Consider the following 16,587-nt stretch of genomic DNA (forward strand, 5'->3'; position numbering starts at 1 on the left):
ATTATTATGACTGGACAATCGTATTGTCATACCGAATTTAAGTATTTTATTGCACACAATGCTATTGGGTGCATCGATAAATTTGTGAGAATAGTACAGCGCCATCCATCACAAAGTGAAACAAACAAATATTCCAAATCAAACATTTATATTTATTTATGTACTTACGAATATGTAATAAAAATGAGGGTACCTATTATAAAAAGCAGTTTCCATCAATTTGACATATGCCAGCGCCATCTAGTGGGCCATCCATAGCATCATCTGGTTTCTCCCCCTCACGCTTGAACAGATTTGTTGTTCTTATTTTTTCGTTTGATATTAACTTCGTGACATATCTGGCCTGGTCACTATCAATGAACCACCCTGTACAGTCAAAAGTTGTCAAAATATAGTGAAAATGGTGTTGTGTTAATGCAGAACGTAAAAGTTATTACTGAATGTTCGAAATGCAATAATATGATTACAGCAAACAGTAAGTGTTATAAGGAAGGATCCCCAAAGAGAATTCCTTATACCTATTCAGAAAAATACATGTGGTTTTATATGAAGCTCAACAAGAAACAGGACTACATATTCCCAATCTCATAATAATTCACAATTTTAAAGGTGATACTATTTACAGATTTAAAAAATGATGGATTCTGTAGGTGGATGATAGCTAATAAACATAATGATTATACATATATAGCTCATTATGCTAAAGATTATGATTCACAATTCATTCTGACGTATTGTGTTGAAAATACAATAAAGCCATATACTATCTACACAGGAACTAAATTAATTATTGGAGATAAAACAATTAGGCAAAAAAATTATAGATAACAGCAATTTTGTACAAGGGAAACTTAGTAAATTTCCAGAAACATTTGATTTGAAAGAATTAGAGGTTTTTTACTTCTCACATTGATTCAATACATGGAAAAATGAAAATTATAAAGAACCAATTAGTGATATCGAATATTATCATGCCAGTATTATGAAATTGAAAGATAGGGGAATATTATATGTGTCATAGCCAATAGTTAAGGATAATGATATCTTCTGTACAAGGAAAAAATTAATGATTACTGTAATTCTGATGTAGATATATTAAGAAGAGGTTGTTCAGAAATAAGAAATCAGTTCCTAGAAATAGCTAATATAGATCCAGTCCATTATTTAACAACTGCCAGAGTTCATATACCTATATACAGATCTAAATATTTACCTAGTAAAAGAATTGCTGTATTGGATGAAGAACAAAAGGAAAATTATAGTAAAGAATCTATAGCTTGGTTAAATAGTTTAAACTGTAATAATGTTCAACATGCTCTTAATGGTGCCAATGGCCTTGCCGCAGTGGTAAAACTGGTGCCCGTCACATCACCAAAGTTAAGCACTGTCAGGCTGGGCTAAAACTTGGATGGGTGACCATCCGGTCTGCCGAGCGCTGTTGGCAAGCAGGGTGCACTCAGCCCTTGTGAGGCAAACTGTGATGCTACTATTTGATTAAGAAGTAGTGGCTCCGGTCTTGTACACTAACATACGGCTGGGAGAGTGGTGTGCTGACCACGTGCCCCTCCATATCCACATCTAGTGACACATGTGGGCTGAGGATCATACGGCGGTCGGTTGTTACCGTTGGGACTTCTATGGCCTGTACAGACGGACTTCTTAATGGTGGTGAAGTAACTATAGCTGGAGTTAAATTAGATGGCTTCGATAAAGTAGCCAATACTGTTTATCATTACCATGACAGTTTTTGGCATGGTTCTAAAATAGTTTTAAAAATGAGACGATTAACAACAAAAATTGAGAAGCAATGGAAGATTTATATCAAAACACATTAACAAGAAATACAGAAAAACTATATTCAGGCTATAATAGTGTAGTAGAGATGTGGGAGTGCAATTGAATTAACTCGACCATGTATAAAAAACTTCATAAGTTGAAACAGTTTCCTGAAATTGACAAACCCCTGAATCCAAGAGATGTTTTTTATGGAGACCATAGAAACACAATAAAATTAAGTTAAAACAGATAATGTTAACACAAAAATGAAATATATCAGTGTATGTACTCTTTATATAACAGTACAGTACTATGATTAGGTCATCCAACAAAAATATATAAGCCAAGATGTTATTCTAAAAATGATATAGTTTTGTAAAAGGTAAAGTAGCGTCACCTAGAGGATTGTATCATCCTGTTTCACATGTCCAAATGGCGACTGGTAAAAATGAGAAACTGTTGTTTCCTGTTGTGTGAAATTTTAGAAATAAAAGCTACATCTTTTTCAAAAAGTATATGAAAGACTTTACAAAAATAAAATTAGAAACCATGCCCCATAAGTCTGAAATTAGTAAGGTGTACATAAAATAAATAAAAGAAAATATGTGTTGACTTAGACCCCAATAAGATAAAAGGAAATCCAGGAAAAATAGCTGTTGCTAAGATATATCTATATTCATTATGGGGTAAATTTGGACAATGATAAAATATGAGAAAAATTAAGAATGTTACAGATTCACAAAAACTTTATCAGGTCTTACTGGATGATCTATTACATAATACAGATATAAATTTTCTTAATGGCATTACAGTTCAGCTGAAGTAGTTTCAAGGATTATTATGTGGAAAATAACATAGTTACAAATATTTTTATAGCAGCATTCACCATATCAAATGCAAGACTCATATGATATGTTAGATAAGCTAGGGAAAGCTGTTATATATTTCGATATAGAAAGTATAAATTATATTGGTGATGGTGAAAATACTGTGTAGACATGTATGTTAGGTGAATGGATGATGAAACAAGAAATAATTGGAATACAAACTCGGCTTCACTCGGACTTAAGTTATTATTCTGAGAATAATGATAAAAATATAGAGGTTAAAATAAAAGGATTCACTTTAAATTATAAGATTATTCCAAAGCTGAATGATAAATCTATGACAATATTAACTGAGGATGAAGTGAAAGAAAAGACACAATTAGAGTACAACCAAATAACTAGGGACATAAATACTGAAATTTTAATCAACATGCAAGTTAAGAAAAAATTCTAATTTCAGTGTGGTAAAAGAGTAGTTATAGAAAATTATGATACAGTACCACAAGGACTTTAAAAATTATTAATGAATTTTTATTCTATATAAATAGAAGACTTATTGCAGAAGCTCAACAAAACTACCAATACTAATTTGTTTAAAATATTAGTGAGCTACAGGTAAATTTTTATATAACATATTGCTGCAGATATTTGAAAACTAGACATGGAGATAAAATATACGTGGAACTGAACAATTAATTTTAAATTATTTTGCTAGACAGATATTTGAAATTAATTGGTGAGTGGGATTTTCAATTTTTTGAATCAGGGGCTATTAAACTGAGATATGAGGGAATGAAGCAACTTAAATATAATGATAATGAATTTCATGATCAGGTATTCAATAAGTAAATTCCTTGAGTATTTGGTAGATGTGCAATCCACAATTTTTGCTTTAAAACCTGTGATTTTTTCACAGTAATCTAATGGGAGATGGCCATACTCCATGCCATTTGGTACAACATAATGGATAAAATTTAAGATATTAACGATAATCAAATATTAATAAAACAAGGGCCTAAATTAATATCAGACTTATTGATAACATTTAATTTCAGTTTTAATATGTATAATTAGAAAACAAATAATTATTTTATGTGTCTTAATCATTTTAATTTACGATATTTCTGTGTTCGATGGCCATACAACACATTCAATGCACCAAAATTTAAAATATGAATGACAGCTTAATCTCTGTTTCATTAAATATGTTAAATGTGCTTCATTTTTACAATTGATATTTAACTGTTTTTGTTTTCATTTTAGTGTTACATGGTCATGTAACAATGGATTTGATACACTAAAATGGTTTTAGTGCACCCAGAATGCCCATTATTTTCAACTAAAATATTATTTCATTCCATATGGATTTTAATTTTTTAGTGCACTCAAAATTGGCTTGGATTTTTATAAATAGTACTAAATGGGTAGGTTGAGTGCATTAGGCATGTTTCTGATGCACAACTTTTTACAAACTAATTAAATTAATTATATTGTATTATACATAATGTTGTGGCGTAACAAGTCTGCTACGCCACAATGGGAAGGGAGCCGAAAGAAAGGCACGCATACACACATGCCGACAGGCGTCAAGTCTGGAACAGGATAACTATTGAATGGTAGCAAGAAAAGTCCGTAGCTGCTTTATACTTAACTTTTATTCTTTGATGAATACAGCATTCTTCTTGAGACATTTATACTATAACTCTCAAAGTAGGTAAGGCTAATGGCGCCTTGCTAGGTCGTAGCCATGGACTTAGCAGAAGGCTATTCTAACTGACTCTCGGCAAATGAGAGGAAGGCTTTGTCCTTATTGTCGCTAGCAATGTCGTCGTACAACTGGGGCGAGTGCTATCTCGTATCTCGAGACCTGCCTTGTGGTGGCGCTAGGTCTGCGATCACACAGTGGCGACACGCGGGTCCGACATGTACTAAATGGACCGCGGCCGATTTAAGCTACCACCTAGCAAGTGTGGTGTCTGGCGGTGACACCACATTCCTCCCCCGCAAATCGGCGAACAGTCGTTTGATAAGGCTTCCGCCCGCCGTGGGGAGGACCCCATGTTGACGTATGCGATGAGGTTGGGAGCCTAACAACAGGCGAGTCTGTGCCACCCGCACCCGGCCATTCGGTCCGAGGGGATCTAGGAAACGCCTGAAAACCTAGTCCAGGGTGCACGTCAACATGCGGTGTATGCGCCCGTAACGAGATAGGAGGGGCCGAAGGGTAGACCTCCATTGCGTCGGGGTACCCGACGCGTGATGACGTCATGTGACCCGGAGCGGGCAAGAGGTCCATGGCGGAGGACGGCTGGTCACGGGAAGTGATCGGCGGCGCGTGACCCAGGGAGGTGCTTGGCGGCTGCAGCGAAGCGTCGAATGCAGGCGGCGCCAGCGGGAGAACAGGCGGCGGCGGCGGTGGCGGCGGCGGCGGCGGCTGCTGCGGCGGCGCGTCGCCATGGGGCAAAATGGAAGGCATCGTCGGTAACACCTGGGGATGAGGCGAGCCAGTAGATGGGTCCCCAGGGCGCTGACCGGACGGCACCGTCGCTGAAGCAGACGGGGAGCGGCAGAACCCGTGCGACGACAGAGGCGCAGCTGATTGAGATGCCTACGCACCTCACCAGAGGCCCCCAAAACCAAATATATTGCGCGGCCGAGGCAGCGAAGAATGCGCACTGCGATCCAACGCCATGAACCGCGATAGTTGCGATAGAATACAACGTCGCCTGGAGCAAAAGCAGGAGTCTGCCGCTGCACAGGAACCTGATGCGGCGGATGCAGCAAAGACATCAAGGTTCGATGAGGACGACCGTGGCGCAAATCAGCCGGCGAGCGACCATCTCGGGGCTGAGAGCGATACGAGGACAAAAAGAGCAACAACGCGTCCTCCCGAGAATGCGACTCTTTCAACTTCAACATCTGTGACTTGAAAGTCCGGACCAATCGTTCAGCGGCACCGTTTGACTGAGGCGAAAACGGCGCGGATGTCAGATGTTGAATACCATTGGCCTGGCAGAATGACTGAAATTCTGCGGACATGAATTGTGGGCCATTGTCAGAAACAATAGTCTGCGGAAGACCTTCAATGCAAAAGATAGCAGACAACGCTTGGATGGTGGCGGAGGACGTCGTGGAAGACATCCGGACAACAAAAGGAAAATTACTGAAGGCATCGACCAGAACCAACCATCGAGCATTCCAGAATGGACCAGCAAAATCGATGTGCAAGCGTTGCCAAGGGGAAGTGGCTTTTGGCCATGCAAAGACTTTCCGCGGCGGTGCGGATTGTTGTTCGGCACACGCCATGCAAGAAGAACACATATTCGTAATCGCAGCATCGATTCCGAACCAAGTACAGTGCTGACGAGCAAGTTGTTTCGTTCGCACTATACCCCAATGTCCTTGGTGAAGAAGCCGTAAAACAGAGGACTGTAACGAACGTGGGACCACTACTCTGGACTGATCATTATCAGAACGCAACAACAAAACACCACATCGAACAAAAAGTCTCTCCTTGTGAGCAAAAAATCGGCGAACCAACGGATCCTCGATCCGTGACTTTGACAAAGGCCATTGCGTATCAACAAAACGCAAAACGGTAGCAAGGACCGGGTCAGCAGCTGTGGCTGTAGCTACACGACGAAAATCAATCGGAAACGATTCGACCACTTCATCGGTTTCCGAATCAATGAACATGCAAGCAAGTTCGGAAGAATCGAATGCTTTATCCTCAGCAACAGGCAAACGGGACAACGCATCAGCGTTGCCGTGCTTAGCAGTGGACCGATACAAGATATCGTAGCGGTACTGCGAGAGGAAAATAGACCAGCGAATGAATTTCTGCGCTGTACGCGGAGGTACAGGCTTGCGCGGATGAAAAAGCGACGTCAAAGGTTTGTGGTCTGTGATGATGGTAAAGTGACGACCATACAAGAAATCACGGAACTTAGTAACACCAAACACGAGAGCCAAAGCTTCTTTCTCTATCTGGGAATAATTTCTTTGCGCAGACGAGAGCAATTTGGACGCAAAGGCAATAGGGCGATCATGCGAGCCAACTTTGTGCGCAAGCACAGCACCGATCCCGAAATCCGATGCATCTACCATCAACAAAAGGGGTTTCTGGGGATCGAAAGGCGTGAGGCAAGTATTAGAAAGCAACGCCGATTTCAACTGGCGAAAGGCGCGTTCGCATTCCGTCGTCCAGACGAACGGAACACCCTTACGGCGTAAGCGATGAAGCGGAGCTGAAATGGAAGAGGCATTGCGCAGAAAGCGATGATACTAGATAATTTTACCCAACACACTCTGCAGCTGCTTCACATTTTGAGGGGAAGGCAAATCTTGTATGGCACGGAGGTGCTCTGGACTCGGATGTATGCCTTGGGCATTGATGACGTGGCCCAGGTATGGTAAGTCACGAGCAAAAAACACACATTTGTCCTTCCTCAAGCGAAGACCATTTTGTCGCAAGACCTGAAATAACGTTCGTAGGTTCGCAAGATGATCTTCTTCTGTCTGTCCGGAGATCACTATATCGTCCAGATAGTTTGCTGCAGTAGGGACCGACGCACAAATAGTTTGTAAATATTGCTGAAACAATGCAGGGGCGGATGCACACCCGAACGGCAGTCTTTTGAACCTGTACAATCCAAGATGCGTGTTAACCACCAATACGCGCTGGGATTCGTCGTCCACCGGTATTTGCAAGTACGCATCAGCTAGGTCCAACTTTGAAAAATATTTTCCCGGGCACAGTTTAGCAAAAAGATCTTCCGGGCGGGGCAAAGGAAAAGTAGCAGTCACTAGTTGTGGATTCACTGTGGCCTTGAAGTCCACGCAAAGTCTCAATTTTCCGGAAGGTTTTGGCAAAATTACTAAGGGTGAGGCCCAGAGAGAAGCTTGCACACGTTCAATTACACCCTGTGATTCTAGATCGTTTAATGTTCTTGCGACCTCATCACGCAATGCATGGGGAACATTGCGCGCTCTGAAAAATTTCGGTTGCGCATTGACTTTCAGTTCCAAATGTGCTTCATAGTTTTTAGCGCAACCTAAGCCCGGTGCAAAAATGTCTGCAAATTCGGCACATAACCGAGCAACACTGTCTGAAGGCACAGTTTGATTCACTGATAGGACCTGATTTACAATAGACATGTTAAACAACTGAAATAAATCCAAACCAAACAAGTTCACTTCAGAAGAAGAACGAAGAACGTAAATTGACACAAGTTTTGTTTGTCCCTTGTATGTTGCAAGAAGAGTGCACTGTCCTAACACAGGTATATTCTGTCCTGAATAACTATGTAACTTAACATTTGCGGCACGCAACAGAGGTGCCCCCAGTTTTTGTATGCGTCGTGATTGAGCAATGAAACTGCAGCTCCGGTATCGAGCTGGAACGGTATGACCTTGCCATTAAAGTCCAAATCTACAAAAAGTTTATTGTCCTGCTGACGACAAGAGCGACTGTTTTGGGCAATTTGAACAGACACGTGTACAGAATCACTTGCTAATGGACGTGATTTCCGGCGACGTCGACGCACAGTTTGTGTGGGAAGAACACAGTCACTGTTAGAGAAAGTGGCACTGGACGGCGTGGAAGTAACGACATGAATGTCCATGGGCGAAGGTCCACGAGCCTGTGTGTCCTTGGTTCGATTCCGGCGCGAAGCAAAGGGCCTGGAATGATTAAGAGTGGCTGATCGGAGCTTTTCCTGGCAAACACTTTGAACATGTCCTTTCCTATTGCAGAAAAAGCAAATAGCTTGGCGTGACGGGCAATGTTCACACGAATGTCGAGTAGCACACCGCGGGCATGATTTCACTGCATTTGTGTGCTGGCGCGGCACACCTGGTTTAGAGCGCGGCGGCAGCTGCGTTGATGTGCGCGAGGGCAGTTGACCGGGCCGCGTAGCGCTCGGCGGGCCGGTTAATGTTACACACGGCTGGCGAAGTTTCAAAAGATTCCTGAGCACAGTCAAGTGTGTCTTGTCTATCCAATATGTCTATCACTTGTTGAAGGGAGGGATTAACTAGTTTCAAAATTTGCTCCCGTATGCGAACATCAGAAACGTTCTGTGCAATTGCACCACGTACCATTGTATCTGAATAAGAAAGGCCACAGTCACATTCAAAGGCACAGTCCCTAGTAAGTCCTTGCAATGTTGCTACCCACTCCCTATTAGTTTGAGCAGCCGTACGTTTCGTACGAAAAAACGTATACCGTTTTGCAACCACATTAACTGTTTCTTTGAAATAGGCATCTAAAGCAGACAAAATCTCATCGTAGAACAGAGTTGCTACGTTGCGTCGGGGAAACAATTTCACTATCACACGGTAGGTGGACACACCAACACAAGAAAGCAAAAACGGCTGCCGCTCATTACCTTGAATTCTGTAGGCGGCTGGATGAAAGGCAAACTGGTGGGACCATTCCGTCCACGATTCGTGCGCCGGGTCGTAGTGCCTAAAAGGCGGTGCAACTGCGAGTTGTGGCTGTGGTAGCGGTGAAGCGGCGGCTGCCGCATCGGGGAGAATGGCACGTTGACCCTGGACGAGCTGTCCAAGGGCATCCAATAACGCCTGCGTCTGCTGATTCTGCAAGCGATAAAATTCGGGCAGTACATCTGGCGAAGCCATGACACAAGTAAATGTAAGCAATCAGAAAGAACACTTTCCCTTCGTCGCCAATCTGTTGTGGCGTAACAAGCCTGCTACGCCACACTGGGAAGGGAGCCGAAAGAAAGGCACGCGTACACACACGCCGACTGGCGTCAAGTCTGGAACAGGATAACTATTGAATGGTAGCAAGAAAAGTACGTAGCTGCTTTATACTTAACTTTTATTCTTTGATGAATACAGCGTTCTTCTTGAGACATTTATACTATAACTCTCAAAGTAGGTAAGGCTAATGGCGCCTTGCTAGGTCGTAGCCATGGACTTAGCAGAAGGCTATTCTAACTGACTCTCGGCAAATGAGAGGAAGGCTTTGTCCTTATTGTCGCTAGCAATGTCGTCGTACAACTGGGGCGAGTGCTATCTCGTATCTCGAGACCTGCCTTGTGGTGGCGCTAGGTCTGCGATCACACAGTGGCGACACGCGGGTCCGACATGTACTAAATGGACCGCGGCCGATTTAAGCTACCACCTAGCAAGTGTGGTGTCTGGCGGTGACACCACACATAATATATAATAAAATGTATATAATTTAATTAATTTGTATAATGTAATATAATATACCAAGTGATCAAAAAGTCAGTATAAATTTGAAAACTTAATAAACCACAGAATAATGTAGATAGAGAGGTAAAAATTGACACACATGCTTGGTATGACATGGAGTTTTATTAGAAGCAAAAAAAAACAAAGTTCATAAAATGTCCGACAGATGGCGCTGGACAGCGAAACGTCAGTGACTGCGCTTGACAATCGTGTATAAAAGGAGCTGTAATGAGAGAGAGAATCAGATTCGCCAACAGTCGCAGCATGTTGACGTTATCTGAAAAGGCGCTTTTAGTGAAGCTGTATTATCAGAATGGGTAATGTGCTAGTTCAGCGTTATGATCCTATCGCCATAGGAAGGGGATTCGAATGGGTAAAGGTTTGTTGACAAATGCAGCTGTGGCGAGAATGATTTCGAAGTTCGAAGACACGTGAAAGATCTCTTACGCGCGTCGTTTGGTGATGATCGTGTGGGCAACCGCCTCTTTCCATCCTTGGCCTCCTTGGTCCCCAGACCTCAGTCCATGTGATTATTGGCTTTGGGGTTACCTGAAGTCGCAAGTGTCTAGTTATCGACTGACATCTCTAGGGATGCTGAAAAACAACATCCGACGCCAATGCCTCACCATAACTTCGGACATGCTTCACAGTGCTGTTCACAACATTATTCCTCGACTACAGCTATTTTTGAGGAATGACGGTGGACATATTGAGCATTTCCTGTAAAGAACATCATATTTGCTTTGTCTTACTTTGTTATGCTAATTATTGCTATTCTGATCAGATGAAGGCCATTTTTTGAACTTTTGCATTTTTTTGGGTCTAATGAACCCCCATGTCATTCCAAGCATGTGTGTCAATTTGTACCTCTCTATCTCCATTATTCCACGATTAATTCAGTTTTCAAATTTATACTGACTTTTTGATCAGCCGGTACTTAAAGAATTCATAAGAAAGTTGTGCATTAAAAACATTCTTGTGCACTCAATGTACCCACATACCACTCATTTCATATCGCTGGCTGGAAAGACATTTGGTCAAAACTGACAGTGAATAAACAATCTAAAAATCATTTCTGTTAGACTAAAGCCACTGAAAAAATACCAGATGTAAGACAATAATAACAATAAACCGAGGATAAATGTGTAAAAGTAAAAGAAACTTCTTTGTTCAATGATTGAAGTAACAGAGAATTACCTTGGAAATTGCAAACACCACTGAGTAAAGTGCAGTGTAGAGTAGCATGTACATCACATAAACTTGAAAATCTGTTAAGTGAACTGTCTACAAGGCGGCCAAATAACAACTAGAGTGAAAAATAGAGACATGTGAGCTGCAATAATAGAGTGGAAGACCACAGAGTGCACAACAGTCGAAAAATCTTCGAGTAAGCCAGGCATAAAACTATAGAAGAAAGTGTATAAAACTAAGAAGAAAAAACTCATTAAAAACATATCATAAAATGACAAACATGCAAAAAAGCGCAGAAGACAAGTGAAATATGTGAATATAGAGCACCATTTCAAGAGCTAAATAGTAGCGCCTAAGTTAAAAACGGCGAAATACTCTGTACCAAATGTTATGCAGCATAAATTGGACAAACAGACAAGATTCCACAAACATTTATTGAACAAAAAAGGTCATGTTATGCATTACTTGGCAACATCACTTGTCGTTTCCTGAACATTTGAAAACTAGCCACCACCATCCTCTGACCTTAAGTAACCTGAAAATATTTCATGTTGAAAAAAGGAGAAAAAATTGAACTTAACTGAAGAGATCGAACTTATTTTACATTAACTAGTAATAATGGTAGGCTTCTAAAAGATCATCTGGGCAGTAAGAATCAAATTTCTTATGGTCTCACATCACAGTTACAAAATTGATCGTACAAGTTACTATCTGGTTCCCTACCTTATTTTTATACTCTGCTCTTCTGCAACTTTATTCCATATCCCTTTTTTGATTACATTTGTACATGTACATACTGTTTGTAACCTTTTACAAGCTTTACTGTTCTGTTTCTAAACCACCATTTGTTTTGCCATATCTGTTAATTTCAACATTTTTTAATACTCAATACTCCACTGTTTTCATCTTTGGCGATTTATTTCGCTCTTCAAATGTTTCTGTCCATTCACATATTCATTTGTCTTTCGCTCTTTTTGCAGATTTGCCTTTTATGATAACATGTTTTTAATGAATTTTGTCTCCTACTTTTAGCCACTTTCTTCTATAGTTGTATGCCTAGCTTATAGTCAAATTCACAGATGATGGCAGTTCGCGCAGTTCGAGGCATGGATGGGGATCGCATTGCTGCCGGTTCCAAACTACAGTTATGGTACACATATACAGGTGCTTCGTGCTTTAAGACAGTGTGTATCCTGAATATTATGTCTGCCGCTTGCCTGTGTAGAATTTTTCGCTTACCACCGCCATAAGCAATGATAACTCGGAACATATGACATAAAAATTCACTAAATAGCTCGCTATAAGCGTGCTTGATACTCGTATTGGCTATGAAATTCACACCATAGCGCTCAGAGGTCTATTGAACGCGTGACATAGGTGTGCAGAACAAACGTAAACAAGATCGTTCGTGACTCGTTCTGTATATGAAGATATTCCGACGCTTGCACTCTCTGTAGTCATTCCTCTCTACTTTAGCGGCCCACATGTGTTTATTTCGCATTTCCATTCCTATGTGGTAGCCTTGTAGATGATATACTTACTTGATTTTCAGGTTTATGTGATGCACGCGTGGCCCTACACTGTGCTTCGCTCGGTGGTGTTCATAGTTTCCAAGGTAATTCTCCGTTACTTCAATCATTTTGCAAAGACCTTTTTGTCATTTTTATACATCTATCACCTGCTTATTCTTGTGGTCTTGTTTCAGCAGATCTAATGCTACAGAAACGTCTTTTAGGTGCTTTATTCACCAGCAGTTCTGACCAATCGCCTTTCCAGCCAGTGATATGAAATGCCTTGTATAGTTTTTCTTGAGCATTTTGTAGTTGCATCCTTTTTGAAAACATTTTTAAATTATTTTTTCGAGGTGGCGCAGTGGAAAGGCGCATGCCTTTTATTCGGGAAGCAGGTTGCTCAAGTCCCTGTCTGGCCATCCAGATGTAGGTTTATCACGTTTTCCTTAAATCGATTGAGCGGAATTGTGCAGCAGGGAACTGTGACAACAGACACCAGAATTAATGTGGGAGAAACCAACAGGCGAGACCAGAAACGCGAACTGATACAGATGAACAAACTGGAGAAATGTAAGTGCTCTTTATGTGGTTTCTAGGATGCTAGAGGATCACTTTACGTTCTTGCCCAAGTGTTGCTGACATCAGCATTAGCATTCCTGGAATTCTGATGTCACATCCAGACAATTTCATAAAGGCCATGATATTATCATCTCAATAATGCCCTCTGAAGCCCACACCAACTCTGCCCCCCCCCCCCCCCCCCCCGCCACCGGCACATCGCTAGAGCACTCTAATTACTTGGCATGTTGAGCTGTTTAAATAATTTACCGCGAATTGCGGTGCTACGTATGGGCGTCGATGTCAACATGCTCTCTGCCAACTATGCTGGGGCTGCGGGCACCAATGGGGCACCAATAGCATGCAAGCTCAGCCCTCCCCACCCCTCAAGCAATTTTAATTTTTATAATTCAAGTGCATGAGCACCGTCACTTCCTTTGTCCAATATGAACAATAACTATTCGTCAATTCCGTTTTTATTATAACAATATCGTTATTATTAACAGAAACCATCAATTTACGTGTGCATATCAAGGCACCCCAATGTGGCATGAGGGCAGCAGCTAACACTGTACTGCTTCCATGCATGGCTTCGAAAACTATTGCATGTGTATTTTACAATGAGCTAACTTAAGGTGATAAGTTAATAACTTCATGGCATTCCTTGTATGCACTATATATTTAATGTGCTTATACTTAGGCTTTGTCATTATGTTATACACTCTGATTTGTTGCTGGATCAGGACATGGATGTGTTCTGTGACATGCTATGACTCAGCAGCAGCACCAGCAGCAGCTGCAGTAGGTATTGTCCAAAGGATGTCTTCATGACCTATCAGATCTGTTGTTGTTCAACTATGCAGTGGCACAGCTGCAGCAGCAACCATCTACAGTCCAAAGGGACCCTAATCCAATTCCAGCAGAACTACTGGACCAGGAAATGGAGGTGTTCCATGACCTTGCAGTTTATAATGTGCTGCCAGCTGACTTCAAGAGCAGATTCTTGTAACTATCAGCTGCATCAAATGTGTTAAATTGGTAGTAGTGGTTGCACAACTGGAAAACTGATGGTAAAACTGGAAATTTGGTAGGACACCAAATGTGGAAATTGGTAAAGTTTCTGAATAATTTGTAAATTCACTTTCTGACACTGTACATATGCCACATACACAGCAGTTGCTGTACAATTACTCAACATATACCAAAAATTACGCCACAATTGCGCCACATACATGCCTCAGTTTCACTACAAAAAAATTGTTCGAATGGCTCTGAGCACTATGGGACTTAACGTCTTAGGTCATCAGTCCCCTAGAACTTAGAACTACTTAAACCTGACTAATCTAAGGACATCACACACATCCATGCCCGAGGCAGGATCCTGCGACCGCAGCAGTCGCTCGGCTCCAGACTGTAGCGCCTAGAACCGCACGGCCACCGCGGCCGGTAGTTTCACTACAAATTCACTATGTATACATCATTCATACACCATACATAAACTGTACATACGTCGTAAATATGCTGCAGTAAGATACTTTGACAGTTTAAAATAATGTAGAAATGTTATTCAAGTGACATCAAGGCTTGAAACTGGTAAAACTGGAAATTTGGTAGGATTCCAAATCGTAAATTGGTAAAATTGATAGAATAGACCAAAATGCAAATGTACCAAGCAAAAGAGAATTGGCAGATGTGTTAATGCGCCCATTATTTCAGATGTGCATTTACATTAAAATATTCGAATGCTGTGCATTAATTACTGCTGAACTGCTGATAACTGTATGTTAGAATATTTGTTTGGCACATATGTAAAAAACCCGCTTACATTTTTGCTGTCTCTACATACATTCATTTCTAATGAGTCAGTGATTGCTAAAAGTATTGACAAGGTACTTTTCCAAGCGCCAGCTTGCCAGGACACCCATTCTCTCTATTACCATGAGTAAACCGGTGCCTGTGCCATTATGCAAGTGTTATATTAATGCAGAATGAGATACATATTTTTTATCGCAATACCGCCAAATAGTGCTTTTTGTAGGTCTCAGGAAAAAAATTAATGTCTCAGACACTAACTGTTTTCTACCTACTTACATACATGTCTGAAGAACAGACACTGTTGGCAACCTATAGCAGTACAACATGATTTTGAAAATAATTTGTCGACTGCCAATTCCTTGACATCAACTATATGATGTGCAGATCTTCTACCCTATTGCGATGAATAAACATTTGTGCCAGACCAGAACCCAAATATATTTCCCATTTATCGTGACTGGTCGTTTTAACCACTTCAGCTACCAGTGCACATATCCCGGACCAACCCAAACTTCCAAATGTCAAACTGTCTACATTCATTTTTTGTAGACCACTAAATTCATCACTTATGCCAACATTACTTGGATTCCCACAACAGGCAGAATGAAATGACAAGGAATTGAGGCTAATGTTGTTATCATCATTTGCCAATCTAGGCCTGTAATATAAGTAGTATTATATGTCGAGACAATCATGCTGGATATTCACATAATGACTTAACATTTTAGAAATTGCCTGATGAAAGCTTTTGGTATGACCATTTGCTTGTGGATAGCAAGGACTAGTGTGAAGTTTTTGGATATGAAGCAAATGACACAACTAGTTCAAGAGACCTGACATATCCTTTGTACCATGACCTGTAATTATAGTATCAGGAATGCCAATAGTCAGTGTCCAACTATTAATCATCACATTTGTGATTGTGCTCGCTCACTGGTCCAGAATCACTGTAATTGCTACGAACTGGGAAAAATGATCCATTATTGTTACAATACACTCATTTCAAGCTAATGTCTTATTAAGGAGTACAAGAATATCCAACCAACCATTTCGAAAGGTTTTGTCACTTAGTAAGGATTTACATTGGTGACTAAAATCTGCTCTTTACACATATGGCACAAAGCCTCATACTCACTATTCAACATGTTGCTTTCGGATTTTCCACCAAACATTTTTGGCTGCTTATCTATCTGTCATCCTAGAGCCTTCATGACCCACAAACAGGTGACCATATGCCTGTTGTATTACTTCACGTCTGAATGATGCAGGAACCACAATGCAGTCTTCACTTTGTATTTCTGCACAGTATGCCATCATGTCTCAAACTGTGGCTGTGACCTAAGGGCCAGACAGTCGAGGTCTGCTGCTTGTTCCTTCTGCCACTGTGCCATGTTTTTGTCTAGTGGTTGCATAGCTCCAATTATCCTGCTTGGTGTGTCTGTGAACATCTTCCCAGGTAATGCACCACTTCATAATGAAATTCACTTAGCTGCAATGCCCACTGTGTTATTCTATTGGAAGGATCTTTCAATCCCAATAGCCACTTATGGAACACATGACAACGACCTCAAATGTTCACCTGTGTAAATAACAACAAAACTAGGTAACACCTTAATAAAAGCTATTATTTCTTTTTCCATTGTTGAATAATTGCATTCTGTCACGTTCAATAGTCTCAGTTCATA

This window comes from Schistocerca serialis, chromosome 1 (assembly GCF_023864345.2).
Source record: "Schistocerca serialis cubense isolate TAMUIC-IGC-003099 chromosome 1, iqSchSeri2.2, whole genome shotgun sequence".
Classification (NCBI taxonomy): Eukaryota; Metazoa; Arthropoda; class Insecta; order Orthoptera; family Acrididae; genus Schistocerca; species Schistocerca serialis.